This window comes from Phascolarctos cinereus, unplaced genomic scaffold (genome assembly GCF_003287225.1).
Source record: "Phascolarctos cinereus isolate Bilbo 61053 unplaced genomic scaffold, phaCin_HiC Scaffold_3;HRSCAF=262, whole genome shotgun sequence".
In the NCBI taxonomy this organism is placed as follows: Eukaryota; Metazoa; Chordata; class Mammalia; order Diprotodontia; family Phascolarctidae; genus Phascolarctos; species Phascolarctos cinereus.
The window spans coordinates 65,135,015-65,154,104 of NW_027555736.1; the positions used below are offsets into that span (position 1 = coordinate 65,135,015).

General features: G+C 38.1%; 1 pseudogene; it reads left to right on the forward strand.

The window, feature by feature from the left end:
• Nucleotides 1-10,297: 10,297 nt before the first annotated feature.
• LOC110215382 (nucleophosmin pseudogene) overlaps nt 10,298-19,090 on the forward strand; it is a 63,087-nt pseudogene continuing 54,294 nt past the window's right edge.

Consider the following 19,090-nt stretch of genomic DNA (forward strand, 5'->3'; position numbering starts at 1 on the left):
TTTCTTCAATTTATGAATGCCATTTTTCAGATCATCTGATCACTTATGATAAGTATTCTTACTGCTGATACTAATGAGCATTTAGATAATATTCATGTTTAATTTTTTCCATATAGAATCACTATTAGCTGACTCTTAACAAGGGATTATGGACTGGCTCCAGAGGATTCATACAGAAAGGGGAAAACGGTGGGCTAGGTGTGAATTGACTTGAATATTTTGCAATGCAAACCAAAGCTTAGTGCTGAAGGCAGTGTGCCTACCACCTTAAAGTTTGGAAGTATCAGAGCTAAAGAATCCACTCACCCAAATCAGTTGTGATACCTGCCAACTAATCATGGGCTTCGTGTCTTTGGAAAATACAAAAGCAAGTGGAGAAGGAAAGAATTGCATTGAGAATATAGGTATAAGGACTAAACCTGACATTTCAGTGCTATACAGAAGTCCCAGGGGAGGAAAAACATTTTTCTAGTATAGATTAATCCTTTCTTGGAAACTTAGAGACTTACCTAGAGCACTGAGAATTTTAGTGACTTGCCCACAGTCCTACAGCCATCATCTGCCAGGGGCAGGTCCTGAAGGAGTTCTTGTTTTTGCAAGGCTAGCTCTCCATCCTTTCTGCCTCAGAGCTTCTCATGGTAATATAGGGTAGCTGAGGAAAGGTATAAGAGCAAGGTATAAGAAACAAGGTATAAGAAAGACTTTATAGGTAAGTTTAAAAAAATGCAAACATGGTCTATTTGTCCATACCTTTCACAAACTAGAATGCTGTTAGGGTAATAATTGCAGAATATCCCAAGAGAAAATGCAAAGATAAACTAGAGAGTTTAATTTGAGCTCATGAAAATGATAGATACGACTCTACATGCAAGCCTCAACACTCTGTCTCTGTCTCTCTGTCATTATCTTTAGACACATTGAAAAATGCAGCAATGGTTACAGGAACAGTGATGCCAGCATAACAGTTCAATTAACTTTTGCAAGATAACTTTTGCATTTTAAGTTTAAGATTTGAGTTCAATTTAAATTTCTCCTATTTAATGGCTATGTGGTTTTGAGTAAGTCCTTTTATTTCTTTCCCTCAGTGTGCTCATTTGTGAAATGAAGAGGTTGGACAAGATGACCTCTGAAATATCTTCAAACTGTAAAACTATGATCCTATGGTCTTTCCCTGACTCATCTCTTGAACTCCATGATAATACCCTCATGATGACCAGAGTTCATGTGTTCCATAAAGATAATTTCAGCAGAAAGGTATGCTATAAGAAGATCAGATTGTGAAAGACCTGATCCAGAGTTCATGTTCATGGAGTACAACCACGTGATTCATCGTACCACTATGAAAGCTGACATTTGTAGGTTTAATTGATCCCTTTTTTTCAGTTTTTCATGAGCCTCATCTTTGGATTAGCAAAATTACTTGATGAAGCAAAAAGATCAACATTGTTAGATCAAGTCAACAGTCATTTATTAAGTACCTACTATTTTCAGGCACTGTGTGAAACACTGGGGATACAAAGAAAAATGAAAACATAGTCTCTACCCTCGAGGAGCTCACATTCTAATGGGAAAGATGGCATGCAGATAGAAAAAAACAAATAAGATGTATGTGTGTGTATTATAATATATGTATGTATGTATGTATGTATGTATGTATGTATATCTTAATATATATATATACATACACATACACATATTACACACACTTCAGCCAATGGTGTTCACAAAATTCTAGGTAGCTCCTGTACCACCATTCCATTTAAGAAGTACTTAACAGTGGCATACAATTTTTACAATTTTCACCTTTTCTAGGTGCCTTGGGAAAAAGTGAGAGTGTCTCAGTCTGGTAGCTTTAAATATGCAACCTGTTCTGACTATGCAGTCAATGAAACAAAGCTACCCCATCTCACCACCAAATTGGTAGGGAAATGTCTTCTCCCAGAAGCAAGTTCTTAGTTTTTCCCACATTGCTGCCTCCATGTGAGGTAATCTGGGCATGCTTCAAAACTTTTTTACACCATGAAGTAAAAATGAGTATGGAGAGAGTTCCAGACATAGGGGACAACCAGTGAAAAGATTCAAATTTAACTGATAGAGTGTCCTGAGTCAGAATCACTGAAGGAGATCTGTGTCACAGGAGTAGAGAGTGCATGGAGGGGAGTGAGGTGCAGTATTAGAAAGGTAAGAAGAGACAAGGTTATGAAGAGATCTAAGAGCTACATGTTCCTTGTCACCAAGGAATTAAAAAAGTAAAGTCTGAGGAATAATCCTGTTTTCTCCTCTTTCTTGCTTTTCCACTGTTGTTTTCGACATTGCTTGAGAAGGAGAAAGGATTTAACCGTGTAAGTCGTCCAAGTCAGTGGCCATATGCTCAGCTCTAAACTACTTTGATTTGTCAGGTCCTCTCACCTTCTGCTGACAGTCCATCTTCTCAAATGAGATGCACAGCAGCAGCTGAGTTTCCTAAGTCATGTAAACGGGTTTATTAAGCTTTACACATTAAGGCTGCAAGGTCATCCACTTGACATTTTCTGTCTCTTACAATGTATATAATTCATTTGCTCAAGTTACAAGGAAATTTTTTTGTGGGATCTTCATCATAGTTCTTAAATGAACAAATTAACATATTATATCATCTCAAAGCTGGACAGAAAATCAAAGATCCATACATCAACAAGAATTCATTCTATGAATACCTGATGGATGGTCAGCCATCCTTGGATTTAAATCCTCAAGTGAGGGATATCTACAGGGTCCTGAAACATCCAATCTGCTTTGAGATAGAGCTAAATGTTAGAAATGCTCCCCTTATCCCTTACAATAAACCTAGAACTTCTAAGAATTACTATTTGTTGTATGCTCTGGTACCAAGCAGAATATGCCAAACTATTCTTCCATAGCTCCTAAGATCATTTATCTAAAGCTAGAAAGGATTGGAGATGTCATCTAGTCCAACCTCTTCATCATCATTTAAAAGAAGAAACCAAGTTTAAGTATCTTGCCCAAGGAGTCAAACTCAGGACTCAGGACTCAAATTTTAATGTTCTAACAAATACACCATGTAAGACGATACCCTTTCAAATACCTGAAGATAACTATTATATCTACCCTAAGTATTTTCTTCTCCAGAATAAACCTCCCCAGTTCTTTCAGTTGATTGTTATATGGCATTCCATTATTGAAAGCATGCCTCAATGAGAGAAAATGACTGAATAGTAGCCAGTTTAATTTAATCCTATCTAGCTAGTATTTAGTAGGAAGCTGATGTGCTTCAGTTTATGGGTACATAATTGTATTAGGAGGATACAGAGGATGCAGAGACATGAGATAAATAGCTACATGGGTCCTGATTAGTGCAAATATTGAATCCCCTGAAATGGTCACTTTATTAGAATTTTCACTGTTTTTTTTTCCATTGGGCTGGAACCATTTACCAACTTTTGAACTTTCAAATAGTGAAAATTCAAATAGATGTGACTATATCATATGATTTGTCATCAGTACTCTTCAAGACCTGGATGTACAATATTTTCTTTTCAACAATTTAAATTATAGTTGGGGAGATAAGTCATAGGCAGTCAAATAACATTGACTGGTGGCATGTATTGAGTACCACAATGAGTGGTATAAATGATAAGTTCCATAGGAGGTTAGGGAGGGAAAGATCAAGGTGGACTAATGTAGTTGAGAGAAGGAAATAAACTAAGTGCTTGCTGAGAAGGCTGAAGTTCTATAGAGGGAAATAAAAAGCTGGGGACTTGTTGAACCAACAAGAAATCATTTATCTTCTCTGAACTGGGGAGTAATAATTCTTTATTCCTGAGATAAGAAGACCAGAACATAAAGAGAGGTCAGCATTAAAAGACCAATTTAAAGAATCAAAGCCCATTTGTGAGTGTTCACAAGATGGAGAAATATGCATGCAATTATTCTCACTCAAAGTGCAATTAGTGGGCTTCTTAATGCTTCATTCAAGGCTACCAGCAAACTTGTAACAAGGAAGGAATACTGAAGATACTCAAAGCTAAAATTCCAGATTTTGACATAGCACAGACCCTGCAATTGCAGACCTATGTAAGTTCAGCTAAGGTTTTAGGAAGTTTATCAAGTGATAAAGTCACCATAATTAACAGTTTTAAATGGAGACAGATCTATTCAATCAAAGCTTTGTATCACAATTGTCAGTGAAAATGGTAATTATGAGGAAAAAGTGTAGGCTCTCTAACAGTTAAACAATAATTATTCTTATAGCACTTTTCTCTCCCTGCTATATCACTGAAAATTACAAAGTACTTGTCAGCACCCTAACTCTAAGATGTGCAAGTTATTCTCTGGGTGTTTAATTCCCGTTTTAAGCAGTCTTGCCAAGTAACACACATCTCCATGGCAGGAGAGGAGAAAGGATATTAGCACACTTCATAGCATCAGGGATTTTTATCTGAAAGGGACAATAGAAGTCATCTAGGCTGATGCACTCAAGGTGTAGCAGTAACTGAGGCTCAGAGATGCATCTTGTGCGAGGCCGTTCCAAAGTGTCCATAGGAGAGTAAGGATTTGAACTCGGGTCCCCCTTTAATGCCTCATGGTATGGTTGGAACTTGGTGCAGTTATTCCAGTATTCCAAAGACCTGTAATTTCATCCACAGGAGTTCTATATTGTTTGGAGGCAAGGCAGATAATAGCCAGCTTCCATACCTTTGAGGAAATGAGTGGAGGTTGTTGCAACACATGTCAAGGAAAACAGCATCCCCAGACCCTGAAATGGAGAGGACAAAATTCTTTCTTAAAAAAAAAAAAAGACTCAGCAGAGCTCCTGGAATCTTTAGCCTGTATAGAACACTGTAAATGTACTCCAATTTAGGCCTCAGAAGATGAAAAAGAGAGGAGGCAGCATGTGTCTCCCCAGTGGTGAGGTTTCAGGCAGTGCAAGGCTTGACAACCTATGTTGACTAATGAACTTAACAAAACAGCACATGGGGCTGTGGATTTCTAGTCCCTCATTATTGTTGTATTTTGCTCAGCAGTAGATCTGGCTACTCTGCAGAAAAGATGTCATTGTGGAAGCTGAGGGCCATGCATTCTGGGAAGAAAGAGTAACCTAGTTTTGATTTTAACTCTTTGCACCTTATTGCTTCAATCTATTTAACCTTTGAGCAAGTATAACTGTGGAAGGAACATGAGTCTCAAAACTCTTTGGAATCAGCAGAGGCATATATTGCTCTGAGGTATGTGTCAGCATGCACAAGGATCAACCCATCAACAAATTAACAAATATTTATTGAGCTTTTAATGTACAAACCCTACTAAAATCCTACCTTGATGATTATTCACCAATGTTTTGCCACAGTAATGCCAGCTATAGCAGATTCTACCAAATATGAAAGGCTTCTCAGATAGGCTCAATGATGGAGTGAATAAAGGCCTGTTTCCATGAACCAAACTAACCTAGTTTGGAATGACTCATCATCAGATTTGGTTATAGATCATGGATCACAGATTTAGAGCTGGAAGGGTCCTTGGATATCATTTGGCCTAACCGCCTCATTTTATAGATGAGAAATTGAGTCCCAAGGAGTTGGAAAGACTTATCCAAAGTCACACAGGTAGTAAGTAGAAGAAATAGAATGTGAACCCCAGTCTCTCTTATTTCAAATTCAGTTCTTTTAAAATCACACCAAGCTTTCTTGTCTATAACTCTCACAGACAATCTACTAAGTCTTTGAGAAGACATGATTAACATAGCTGGCAGAAGTTCCTACAGTGATGAATTATAAATCCTCAAAGTCCTAAAGGACTATGAAGGATTGTAGAGGATCCTGATATCTAGAGATGTTAGGAAAAGCAGACACCAATATATATTCAATTCTCTCATCTTACACTTGGGGAAACTGAGGCCTAGAGAGTTTAAGTAATTAACACACGGATAATCAGTGTCAGAAGAGAGGTTTGAATCCAGGTCCGTGGACTATGGAATTGGTGTTTTTCCCAGTATACCAGATACTCTCACACAAGGACTTGATTCAATTAATAAAGCATTTATTAGGTGGCTATTATATGTTAGGCATTGCACTAGCCTCTGGTAACACAGAGACAAAAATGAGACAGTCCTTGCTCTCAAAGGGTTTACATTTCATTGTGAGAAAATAGTATATGCTTTAGGAATGAATACTTGCAATTATTTACCATTTACCAATTATTTTGTAGAATAGATCCTTTGGACTAGAGGCTCCTTTCCCCTATGAAATTCTGATTCTCTCTAAGAAATGATCCCAAGGGACAGTTAGGTGGTGCAGTAGATAAAGCATTTGCCCTGGGGTCAGGAGTTCCTGAATTCAAATGTGACCTCAGACACTTGACACTTACTAGCTATGTGATCCTGGGCAAGTTACTTAACCCTGATTGCCTTGCAAGAAAGAAAGAAATGGTAAGTACCATTAAGATACTTACAATTCAGTTGAGGGTTAAGAGGATTTCCTGATTTTTATAAGATGAGGCATTCGTGATCAAATTGTAGTAATCTCAACTTCTTTCTATTCCAGACCAATCAGGTAGAAGGCTAGATGACATATTCCTCATTTTCTTTTTGGCTAGGCAATGGGGTTAAGTGACTTGCCCAGGGTCACACAGCTAGTAAGTATTACGTGTCTGAGGCCAAATTTGAACTCAGGTCCTCCTGAATCCAGGGCCAGTGCTCTATCCACTGAGCTACCTAGCTGCCCCCCATATTCCTCATTTTCAACAGCAGTTTTATACATCAGTATGCAAATGAGCTGACCTCCCTAGGAAACTCGGGTGCTTTACATTATCTCCAGTAGAGTGTACACATCTGTAGAGCAAGGACCATTCTTTTTTTTTTTATTTTGATATTCCTACCACCTAGAATTATACCTTGAATTCAAGTAGCCAATTATTTTAATTGGATTGATTCATTGTACTACTTGCCTCCACAGAAATACCTATCCCTATTATTTCAGGAACTGAAATTACTAAACAGGAAGTAGAGGCATACTTAACCTCTTCAGTCCAATTTACTTATCTGTAAAACTGGAATTGGTTGTATTAGATTGCTTCTAAAATCCCTACCAGTTCTAAAACTCTGATCCTCTAATCCAAAACTGACTGTACTTTTAACTCTTTGCTAGAGAAACTCAGAGTTGTCACACACCCGTCTTAATTACTTTGGCAACTCAAATTTTGTTCTTTTCTTTTTCAGAGATGAAAGAATTTAATGACATCAGGTGACCTCAAGGACCTGGGTTCATGGATTATGAAACTATGAAAAATTACTATTTATTCTGAAAGGACAATTCTTGCTGCCTTACCATTCTATATTGTTTTTCTTCTAGACATTATGTGGATATAAATCTGTCCATTTCCTGCTTCCCACTCACCTTCCCTCCCCCACCAAATGCACCCACATACATTACATGACAGCATGACTTTTTTTAGTCTTCATTTGGTTTCCTATGCATACTGAAAATAGAGAAAGGATGGAGGTGCTAAGCAGAGTTGATCTAGAAACAATGCTGTCTCACAGATCCCTAGTGATTTAAAATTTAATTCTGAATTTATCCTATAATGTAAGAGAAGGAGGGAAAGTTAATAATTAATAAACCACTGGAAAGGATGATAGCTGGTCATGTAATTCCTCTCTAATTCTGACTGGTTTTATAAGAGGGCAGAATAATCAACCCACCCTGAAGATGCCTTGATGGGAAACTTTACTTAGCAAAATTGAACACAGATTATCAAAAAAATATTAAGGGTAGGAGTGGAGAGCACAGAAAAGTTATCAGAAAACAGTCAACCAGATTGATGAAACATAGGTACCATGGAAAGGGAAAAAAACACACACTTTTTTTTTAAATACTGTTGCCTTTAAGTAAGAGTGGGACGGATCAGAAAAAGACAGCTGCCAGTATGATGGGGTGGGGTGGAATTAAAGTCATTAAAAGTGTTTTTTCACAAGGTGGGATACAGTTGAGACTGAGACAGTCATTCAGTAATCTCATTTTTTCCATGCAAATAGTAATCTTTGCAGGATGTTTGAAGGCTGTGGTGTAGGCTTCTACTGAAAAGTAGGTATATTTTTTCTTACTGGGAGAGGTCTGAGAAGTTAGAAATTGATGCTGCCATTGCAGCATCTTTCCTCCCAGCTAACATTACCTGCATCCAGCTTTATCATTCCTCAATAAACCTCCTAGGAAGAAAAAGCCTGATACTCCTTATTTGCAAATGTTTGAGAACAGTTGTAAAATTGAAAAACTTCCCAGTACTTAATTTGGATAAGGAAAGGAAGATTGAATTTGAGGTTACTGATCAGTCCTCTGATGCCAAGGTGAATGCAGCTTGAGCTTCCTACATGGCTGCTGAATTTTTAAGAGCTCTATACCTCACCTCACACATGCCCATAGCTAAAGGTGGTGGCCTCCTGGCATTTCTAAAGAATCTTGATCAGGGAAGGGTTGCATGACAGGCAAAAACCCTTCAATATGAATTCCTTTGGAGAACACTTGAAAAGTAAAGACAAATTTGTTGAATTCCAGTATTATCATTATATGCAATCCTTTTTTGAAACAAAAATGCCCATTTCATGTTCAATGTGGTTATCTGTAGGCCTAAGTTCCCCCTTCCATTCATTCAAGAATATATTATAACAGTGTCCAGTAGTATTATAGCTGTGCTCTTCCTAAGCATTCAGATATCATCTCTTTATAATTATTCCTACTTGATTGTCAGGCCATCTGTGGTATTCTCAGAGCCCCTGGCACATCAGCAATGAGGTGTGAATAAGATCAGGTTTCCTAGCCAATACTAGTCCTTAGAATGGTCTGAAAAGGACAATACTGGCTGCTATCCCTGCCTCTGTCACTTGGGAAGATTATAGAAGGAGTTTTATCCCTTGTAGAGACTTTTTTTTTTAAAAAAGGTCTTATATGTTCAGATTTTAAATAAGACAGGCAGATTAAAGGAATATTTGAGGAAAAGTGCTCAGATATAATAGCTCTTAAAAGTAAATAGGTAAGTCAGAGTACAGAGTACAGCTAACACAGGCTTAAGGAAGAGTTGAACAGGGAGAAAAATATAGAAAGAGCCAGCAGGGACATGGAGCTTGTATTATGAGGTCTTGATACAGGCAGTGAACAACCAGTGAAGGGGGAAGTAGACAAAAACAGAATCTTAGCCACAAGGGATATATCACCAGATGATCATTTTAGAGCTAACAGAGATTTCTTGGTCATCTGGACCAATCTCTCATTTTTCACTGAGGAAACTGAGTCCCAGAGAAATTAAATGATTTTAGTAAGGTCACACAGAAAATAAGGACTCAAGGAAAACATCACAAGTATGCAAACACAGATCTTGGATTTCAAATCAGCATTTTTTTTTGTTAAATAAGAAATTCAAATAATTAGTCCTCAAATCCTAAGTCAAGTGTTTGAGAAAAGGTTGATTTGGTAGAGTGTAATCCACACATGGGCCTTTGCAGATGTCCAGAAACCTTCTCTCCTGGAGACTTCAGCTAACCTGGAGGGTTAGCTGAAGATGCGGATTAGAAGCCTACTCTCTCAGACTTCTCTCTCCTTATGTGTTCCCAGGCTTTGGGACAGAAGACTACTTTCCTCCAGAGGCAGCTAACCATTTCCAAAGTGAGTGATTATTGCATCTGCCAATCTCCAAGGCATAAAGGCTACTATTGAAAATTTTATAATTAACTATCTTGAGTAAGTAATAGCTGACTCCAGCACACCTCTACATAAATGACATGGCATCTGTTGCTCCCATGTCTTTATCCTGTCTCTCCCCCAAACTTGGAATGTTTTCTTTTCTAACCTTTGCTTTGGCTTCTTCACTGAACAAATTAGTGGCTACTTTCTACAGCAGACCTTTTCTGATGCTCCTGGTTCCTAGTACTCTTCCTCACTCCTCACTCCCCTCCAAAATTGCTTTGTATTTTCTTTATATAATTCATATATATATTTATCTGGCACATGTTGTTTTTCCCTGTAACGTAAGCTTGTTGAGAGTAGACACTGTTCTCTTTCATCTTTGTATAATTAGATGATTGGCCTAGTCCTTAGAGCCTGCTCATATTTGCCCTTCCTGGTAGGTTATACAGAACATGTGGAGATATTTCCCGTCTGCTTTCAATCTAGCAAATGAAACCTTGAGGATTCAGAGATGACTTATTGAAGGGTGGGTACAGTATGATGATGAAAAATCCTCTGCTTGGCTACAGAGCTTGAAGAAGCAATGACAAGGATGCACTTTAGAACTGAAATGGCATACAAGAGACATGACGGTGAATCTCTCATTATTGTCCTTCCTGGCCCTGAATGAGGTAAGAATTTCTGTAAGCACCTGGGTGGGGAAGGGGCCACAAGCTGCATTCTTTATTCCTCAACATGAACACAGAGCCTCTCTCTATTTGCTTTGTATGTATTCTCCCCAGATCTTAGGTGATCAAGTTCTTGGGATGGAATCATTCAAGCAGCAACTACTGAGTCTGAAGATCCATCAGAATCACGCAAGATCCCACTGGCAACAAGCAGCAGTGGCAGTCACCTCCCAAATGGTTTTGCTTCCAACAGAGGGAAAGCTGGCAGATGGATGAGGGATATCAGTTGCTCGAGACTGATAGTGGCAGTTTCAGGGACATGATAGGTGCTGAAAAAGTATTTATGGATTGACTGAAGAGAGAAGGGCAGGCTATGACCTAGAGAAAGGCACTGACACTTGGAGCCCAAAAATAGTAATGGTATTAGCTAGTACTTACATAGTGTTTAAAATTTTACAAAGTGCTTTACAAATGCAATTTCATTTGATCTTCATAATATGCCTGAGATTTAGGGATTTAGGATTCAGATTATCCCCATTTTAAAGATGAGGAAACTGAGATTAAGTGATTTGCCTAAAGTTACACAGAAAACGCATGTCTGAGGCTTGATTTGAACTCAGGTGTTCTCCACACCAGGATTAGCACTCTATTCGTTGTACTACCTAGCTACTTCAATAAGGCTATACTTAAGGTGACATTCATAAAGGCTCCACAAAGGCAGGGCCAGGCATTTGGTGCTTCCCCGTGACTCCGTCCATTCTCTACCTATGTGCCTCACTACCTTTGTATTTTGAGTTTGAGTACATTCTACCTTCCAGTCACAGTAGTAAGAAACATATAGGCAGATGGTTAACAGGGAGCTTCAGGCTGATCTGACTATGAATGGTAGCCTCAAGGTTCTAGGGTAGATCTGCACCATCTGACGGAAGGCAAGGTCATCATAGTAGCTGAGGCAACAATTTTGTATATGCAAAGGGAGAATACGCCTGCAGTTTGGGCAGAATGTTTGCTTCTTTGTAATTACTGCTCTTGCATCTTCTCACTAAATCCCTTTTCTAAAAGCAAATAACATTCAATTGATTCTGATTGATAATGGGGAGAATACTGAGAGGGACTCAGAAGCCATAGTATTTTCCACCTCATTCCCTCAAGGTTATACCTAGAATCCTAAAGGGAATTGCAATCATCTGCCCTGCTATGTACAAGTGAGAGTTGGAAGCATGAGACCAGAAACCTGTTGCATTTGTATAACTTAGTGCCTGGGACTAAGTAGGTACTCAATACATACACATTGAATAAAATTGAATTGAGGTAGCTTTCTCAACGTCACAAAGGGACTTTGTGATAGAAGAGGTAGAATTTTGACCCCAGTTGCATTCATCTTTCCACATACAATTCTGACTTGATTCATATATGTTGAGAATACATGGGAATTGTATAAGCACATATGTGTGGAGATTCGCACATGTGTGAGAACACTTGCAATTTTCTTTATTGTAAACTTACTCAGAGCCACATTCATATAGGACTAGAGTTCCTAGCAGCTCAGAGGACAGGGTCAGTATATTCTAGCAGAAAGTAATAATGCATTCTATCCCTGAGCCATCCTCATTTCCATATAAATGCCAGCTATTACAGTAGACAATGCACTTTTGCTGCATGGGAGAAGTTAACGGTAAAGTCATTTGAGCATGTCATTTATTTTCCTATTTTTATTCAGTTACTTGCCAAACTGATAGAGCTCTGTCTTAAAGCCTTTGATCCTTGGTCTTTCACCTCATAAGGCATGTCTCAACAATGATAATTGTTTCCATTGATCATGAGAATTGGAATGTAGAATCTGATTTATCAGCTTATGTTGTTGTTGGTTTTTGTCATGGTTAATGGTTTGGTTTGTTTGTTTTACTCCCTAAGACAAATATCCTCCAATAAAATCCTGCCCCATGTCTCATCAATGAGGTGACTTTCATTGATGACTCTTGATTCTTAAGGTTATGCTAGCAGAACGTAGGCTTTAGTAGGACCTGAGGAGTTGGAAAGGCTTTACTAACCACCAGGGAGTATCAAGGGGAAGCCACTGAACAGAACTCATTCAGCAAAAAGGATCTGGGTATGTGGGAATCCCACAATGATGGTTGTTGCCTCAGCTGCTATGATGGCCTTACCTTCCTTGCAGATGGGCCAGATCTGCCCCTAGAACCTTGAGGCTACCATCCATTGCCAGATCAACCTGAAGCTCCCCATTAACCACATCTGCCTATATGTTTTTAATTACTTTGACTGGGAAGACGGAACATTTAGGAAATTTGACAAATATTCTCTACTTCAGTTCAAAGAGGAGAAGATACATACTGAGGTTGGGACACTAGCAGAGATTACCAAATTTTACTTCAGGTTATCCAAAAACCAGACTATAATTAATGGGAAAATGGACTAAGTGCAATGGTATATTCTCTGTAGTTTTGGGGGGAAATGCTTACCTTTTCACCTTTCCATTATCAGGTCACTTTATTGGGAGTTAAACGGTGGTGGAAGGTCAGATACCCAAAATATGCATATGGTGTTAACAGTAAGGAATAAGGACTACAGTTCAGAGTTGTGGTGGAAGTCAGGATGAAGATCCACTCCTACTGTCTCTGTCTTCAAGGACGTGATCATTAAAAGAGACTCAACCATGTCAGAATTGGAGACTAATATTTTTTTTGCAATTTGTTTACATTGTCATGTGGTCCTTTGTTGAAATTCCCTCCATCTACTCACTCCATGCCTTTTAACTTGCTGTCCCCCATGTCTGTAATGCTCTCTCTTCTTATCTCTGCCTCTAAGCCCCCTTTAAAACTCTGCTCCAATCCTACTTCTGCAGAAGGACACCTCGCCCCCCTACCTCCTGCTAATGCTTTCCTTCTGAGAAAATCCTGTCTGTCTGCTCTAGGTCTTTTATTACATACTTATTTATATATTTTCTCCACCATTAGAATGTGAGTTTCTTGAGAGGTGGGACCATATTCAGTCTCTCTTTGTGTCCCTGGTGCACAGCACAATGCCTGGCTTATAGTCAGTATTGAATGAATGCTTTTTTGAGTGACACATCCATATTTTATTGTTTAATTGAACTTTTTTTTGAATCACTAAAAATCCTTCTCACCCCCCCCTCACTTTGAGAAAGAAAGGTGCATAGAACTTCTGTTAGAAACATGTAATTAATATAATCAAATTTTCACATTGGCCATGTCCACCAACAAAAAAAGTCTTATTTTGCGCTTTGAGTCTTTCATTTCACTATCAGGAGGTGAGTAATTTTCTAGAATTGTGATTAGTCATAAAAATGTTCACAGTGAGTTCCCAAGTTTTTACAGAGTTGTTTGACTTTATAATGCCATTGTCATTATATAAATATGTGTAATCATATAAATGTATATAATTATATAAATATATAACATTGTCATTATACAAAATGTTCTCCTGGTTCTATTTACTTTCCTCTGTATTAATTCATACATGTCTTCCCAGTTTTCATTTGGTTTTGTTGTTTTTCGGAAACTATCCCACTCATTATTTCTTTGTTGTTGTTGTGGCACAGTAGGTAGAGCGCCAAGCCTGGAGTCAGGAAGACTCATCTTCATGACTTCAAATTTGGCCTCAGACACTTACTAGCTGTGTGACCTTTGGCTAGTCACTTAACCCTCTTGGCCTCAGTTTCTTCATCTGTAAAATGAGCTGGAGAAAAAAATGGCAAGCTGCTCCAATTCCTTTAGTAAGAAAACCCAAATGGCGTCATGAAGAGGTGAAAATGACTGAACAATAACAGCAGTTTCCAATTCTTTGTTACTGAAAAAAAAAGCTGTGTTTTTCTACATACTTAGAGTTTGTTTTGCTTAGGATGATCCTTCCTGTATTCTACTCTCCCCTTAAATTCCCATTCTCCCTTTTCCCTTTCCCCTCCCATTTCCCTATTAAATTAAATGTATTTTTGTATCTAATTCTATGTTTATTTTTCCTTCTTTTGACCATTTCAGATAAAAATTGAGTTCAAGGGCTAGCTATTCCCCCCAACTCTTCCTTCTTGATTGTATAGTCTTTTACTCTGGATAGCTAATTATGCAAGATAATTTTTCTAGAAAATTCCTCTCCCTTTCCTCCTCCTCTTCCCTAGTTTTCCATTCTTATTTTAAGGTCATCAGTATATAACAGAACCAATTCCAGGCCTTGTGTCTAATTAGACTCCCTCTATGATCCATGATGATGACGGCATTCAGAGGTTATACACATTAGAATGTAAGTAGTTTATCTTCATTTAGTCCTTTCAGATTGTTTGATCATGTTAACATTTTTATATTTTGTGTTTGTACTTCAAAATTTCTACACACTCTGTTCCATTCATAAGGAATTCTTAAAAGTCTTCTATTTCATTAAAAACTCATTTTTTCCCTTAGTGGTATTATACTCAGTTTTGATGGCTAAATTTGGCGTGGCTGTGAACCTAGATTCTTTGCCTTCTGTGATATTGTATTTCATGTTTTCTGTTTCTTTATGTGATGACTATTAAATTCTGTGTAGTCCTGACTGTGGCTCCTTGGTACTTGAATTATTTCATTCTGGCTGCTTGTGGTATTTTCTTGGTTGTGAATGCTCTGGGTTAGACTACTAGCCTCTTAGACAGTCTTTCTATGCATGTCATGAACTCTAAGAAATCCCTGTATCTATCATGGCCTATGTTAACAACCTAGCTGGCACTGATAAGTACTGCCATCTTATCATCTTGGCATCCTTTTATATGACCTTGAGCTTGACCACCATACCTTTCTTCTTTAGTTACATTTCTTCTCACTTTCTCGCACTACTTTCTAGCCAAATTTTGTCTGTTTGCTGCTTTCTGTAGCATGAATGGGGAGGGACAAACAACAGGCATTATATTCTGAGTACGGGCCATGATGATCCACTGTGTGTCTGTTATCCAAGGATATCCTTGATAAGTTCAGAAAACCTCATTGCCAGGTTGACAATGATTTGTTGTTGCTATGAAAGAGAAGCAGTGTGTTGGGATAGAGAACCAGCCTTAAAGCTGAGAAGAGCTGCATTCAAGTCCTTTCTTTCTTATATGTTGGAAATTTTCCATGCTCCAGGCAGCTATGCTATCAACTGAAAAAAAAAAAGGGTACAAGCCTGAATTTGTAGAGGGAGTTTCCTCACACGGAAGTTCCTTATACCAATGAAATAACAGCACCAGTCCCCATACCTATCAAAATCTGTACTAAGGTATGGAAGGATTGTGATCTGCACTGGTACAGAGAAAACTGACTCCAACATACCCTTTCCAGGTGTTATACATTACTTCAGTTATGTTGTCCAACTCAACTGAGTTTATCTTTGTTCCTTGCATAAAATAATCATACCCCTACCTCCAGATCTTTGCAATGGCTGTGCCCCATTCTTGGGCACATGCTTTCATCACCTATAGTCTAAGAATCCCTAGTTTCCTTCAAATATCAGCTCAGATGCAACCTACTACTTGAAGCCTTTTCTAATATTCCCAAGTTTCCCCTGAAGTTACCTTGTATTTTTTCCATATTTATGCATGTATATGGTACTTTCACCAATAGAATAAACTCAATACATATTTAGTGATTAGCCAATTAAATCTGTGCACTATTGAAATAAAAGATTTCTGAGATATGGAAGGAAGATTATGAAGGAAGGAAAAAAAAGAAAGAAAGGAAATAAGGATTTCTACAGTACCTGCTATATTCCAAATTCTTTCAAAAAATCTCACTTAATTATAATAACTCTGAGAGGTAGGTTTTAATATCACTACAATTTTATAGTTGAGTAAACTGAGTCAAACCAAGATTAAGTGACTTAGCCAGGGTCATACAGCTAGTAAGTGTCTGAGTTTGGTTTCGAATTCAGATCTTCCTGACTCCAGGCTAAGTGCTCTGTCTACTTTACTACCAGCTTCTTCTTCCTCATAGAAAGGAAACAAGCATTTATTAAGTGTGTGTTGTGTACCAGCCACAGCTAAGCACTTTACAAATGTCATTTCATCCTTCTGACAACCTCAAATGTAAGTACTATTATTATTCACTTTTTACACTTAAGAAAACTGAGACAGACAAAGGTTGCAATTTGCCCCATGTCACACAACTAGTAACTCAGGTCTTCCTGGCTCCAGGCCCAGTGTTCTAACCACTACCACTTAGCTTTCATCATGTAAATATGAAGAGATCCCAATAAGAGGAGAGAATGGACTAGATGTTGAAAACTTAAAATTCATAGAATCCATATGGAATCAGGAGTTTAATTAAAACAAAATTAAATTTGAAAATAAGGTGGTTACCATAATATATGATGTAGTCATGACATCTCCTTAAAGATTTCATAACTTATCCCTCCGAAAAAGATTTTGTCTTCTTGATCTACCTACAACTGGGCTCCAAAAAAGGCCTCATAGATTTCCTGTGTACAGGGTTATTTTGGATACAGAGTCAGTCACTGGATAAAGGTGTTTGCTTGATATTCATAGAAAAATAAAAACGGAATTAAATTGCTGTTCCAGTCGAATCCCTGCGCTTCACAGGAGACGCACTGCTTATCTCTAAGTTGTTATGTTATCACTTGATGTCGCTAATATTTTCATCCATAGCACTTCAGCCTGTGATTTTTTCAGTTTTCATAATTTGAACAAATTTGATTCAGGTCATTATTTGGATGGGAGCACTTTAAAGCTTTTTATATAAGTATAGAAATTCTTCAGACAATAAGCAATATAGAGCAGAGCATGTGCGGTTCTATTGATTAGAATAATTTGTCATTAATTTTCTCTGAGTCACATCAACACTGAGCTTTACAAAAAAAGACAACATCAAATAGCAAAATAGTTCAGCAAAGTTACACCCACTTGCGTCTCATCTTCTATCCCCTTTCTCTTGTTCTTTCTGATCCTTTTGAGTTCCAGTTTGGGGGCAGGCAACATTTCTAAGGGGTGACAAGCCATGTGCATGTGGGATGTGAGAAGGAGCTTGGAGGTCAGAAAGAAAGGTGCGATAAGAGATTAATCTGCACAGAGGTGATACTGGAAACTTGAAATGGATGAGTTTTCCTAAGAGAGTGTGCAGAGAGAATTCCTAGGACAGAAGGGATCCTTTGGGTAGGCTCATGTGAGAAGTAATGTAGTAGAGTGGAAAAATCCTTGGAGACCCAAGTTCAAATTCTGTTCTTTACTGATTCACTGTGTAACCTTAGATGAATTGTTTAATCTTTGGATGTCAGTTTCTTCATCTGTAAAGTGAGGGATTACGAATGAATGATCTATAAAATCCCTTCTGTTTCTAAAAAAAAAATTAAATCAATAATGGTCTGAAGCATTTTCTGCTCAAAGATATTCCTCATCTTCCAAGCTAATATTGCCCTCCTGCCTTGTATTTATTCTTGTTTCTATTTATCCTGCATGTGCTTACATATGTAGGTCTCATCCCTGCTATAATGTAAGATACTTGAGAGTAGGGAATGTTGCATTCCTTATCTTTGCATTCATACAGATAGCAGAATATTGCATGTTGTTGTTCAGTCATTTAAGCCGTGTCTGACTCTTCGTGACCCCATTTGGTGTTTTCTTGGTAAAGATACTGGAGCAGTTTGCCATTTACTTCTCCAGCTCATTTCACAGGTGAGGAAACTGAGGCAAACAGAGTTATATGACTTGCCTAGTAAGAGTACGAGGCCAGATTTGAACTCAGGAAGATGAGTCTTCCTGACTTCAGGCCCAGTTTACTATCCACTGCCACCTAACTGCCCCAGGGCTGCATATTGTCTAAGAAAACCGCAAAGTAATATTCTCCACCTTGCATTATATTTTTATTTTGTTAAACATTTCCCAATTACTTTTTAATCTTTCCAAGGCCACATTCAGGAGTTTTGCTTTTTGAGGCCAGCGGGCTGAGAGTTTGACACTTCTGGTCTAGATCACTGAGAGTTTTAGTGACCTACCCAGGGTCACATACCTAGCATATGTCAAAGTCAGAACTTGAACCCAGGTCTCCTTGGCTTCAAGGCTAGAGTTGGAACAATGACTCCAAGCTGCCTTTCATTTTGTTACCAGTCTTTAAAAATATCAAGTAAACTAATACTATGTGATGCATGTAAGACAAGATTGTAGGACCGTAGATCTGAGCTCAAAGGGATTTCAGAGGCCACTGAACCACCCTTTCATTTTTTAGATGTGGAAATTGTAGCCCATGGACATGATGTGATGTGCCGAATGTCACACAGAGAAAATAGCAGAGGCAGAATTCAAAGCCAAGTCCTGCAGCTACAAAACCAGCACTACTTCCCTTGTACCTCTCCTCTGAGCTGTATTTTATACTGCTCACGCTTACAGTGTCTGAGATACTGCTGCTGCACAAATTTAATCTTTTTGCAGGTCAGCTTGTCTCCGACTATATAGTTTTGTTATCTGTCTTCCAGCAGTTGATTAAGTATGGGTGTTTCAGTGGCTGCTAAGGAAAGAAGACAAAGTTTGCATATGTGACATTGGGTCAAAAAAATCCCTAGAAGAAAGTAGTGGAACATGGTACAGGTTTACAGTTTGTACATTTTGGCAGCCTCTAATCCTTCTGTGGGTAATCTTGCTTAATTTACCATTGCTTCTCATGCGTGTATTTATTTTTTAAATTTAATATTTTATTTTCCCCAATTATATATGTGTGTGTGTATACATATATATATATATACATATATATATATATATATATATAT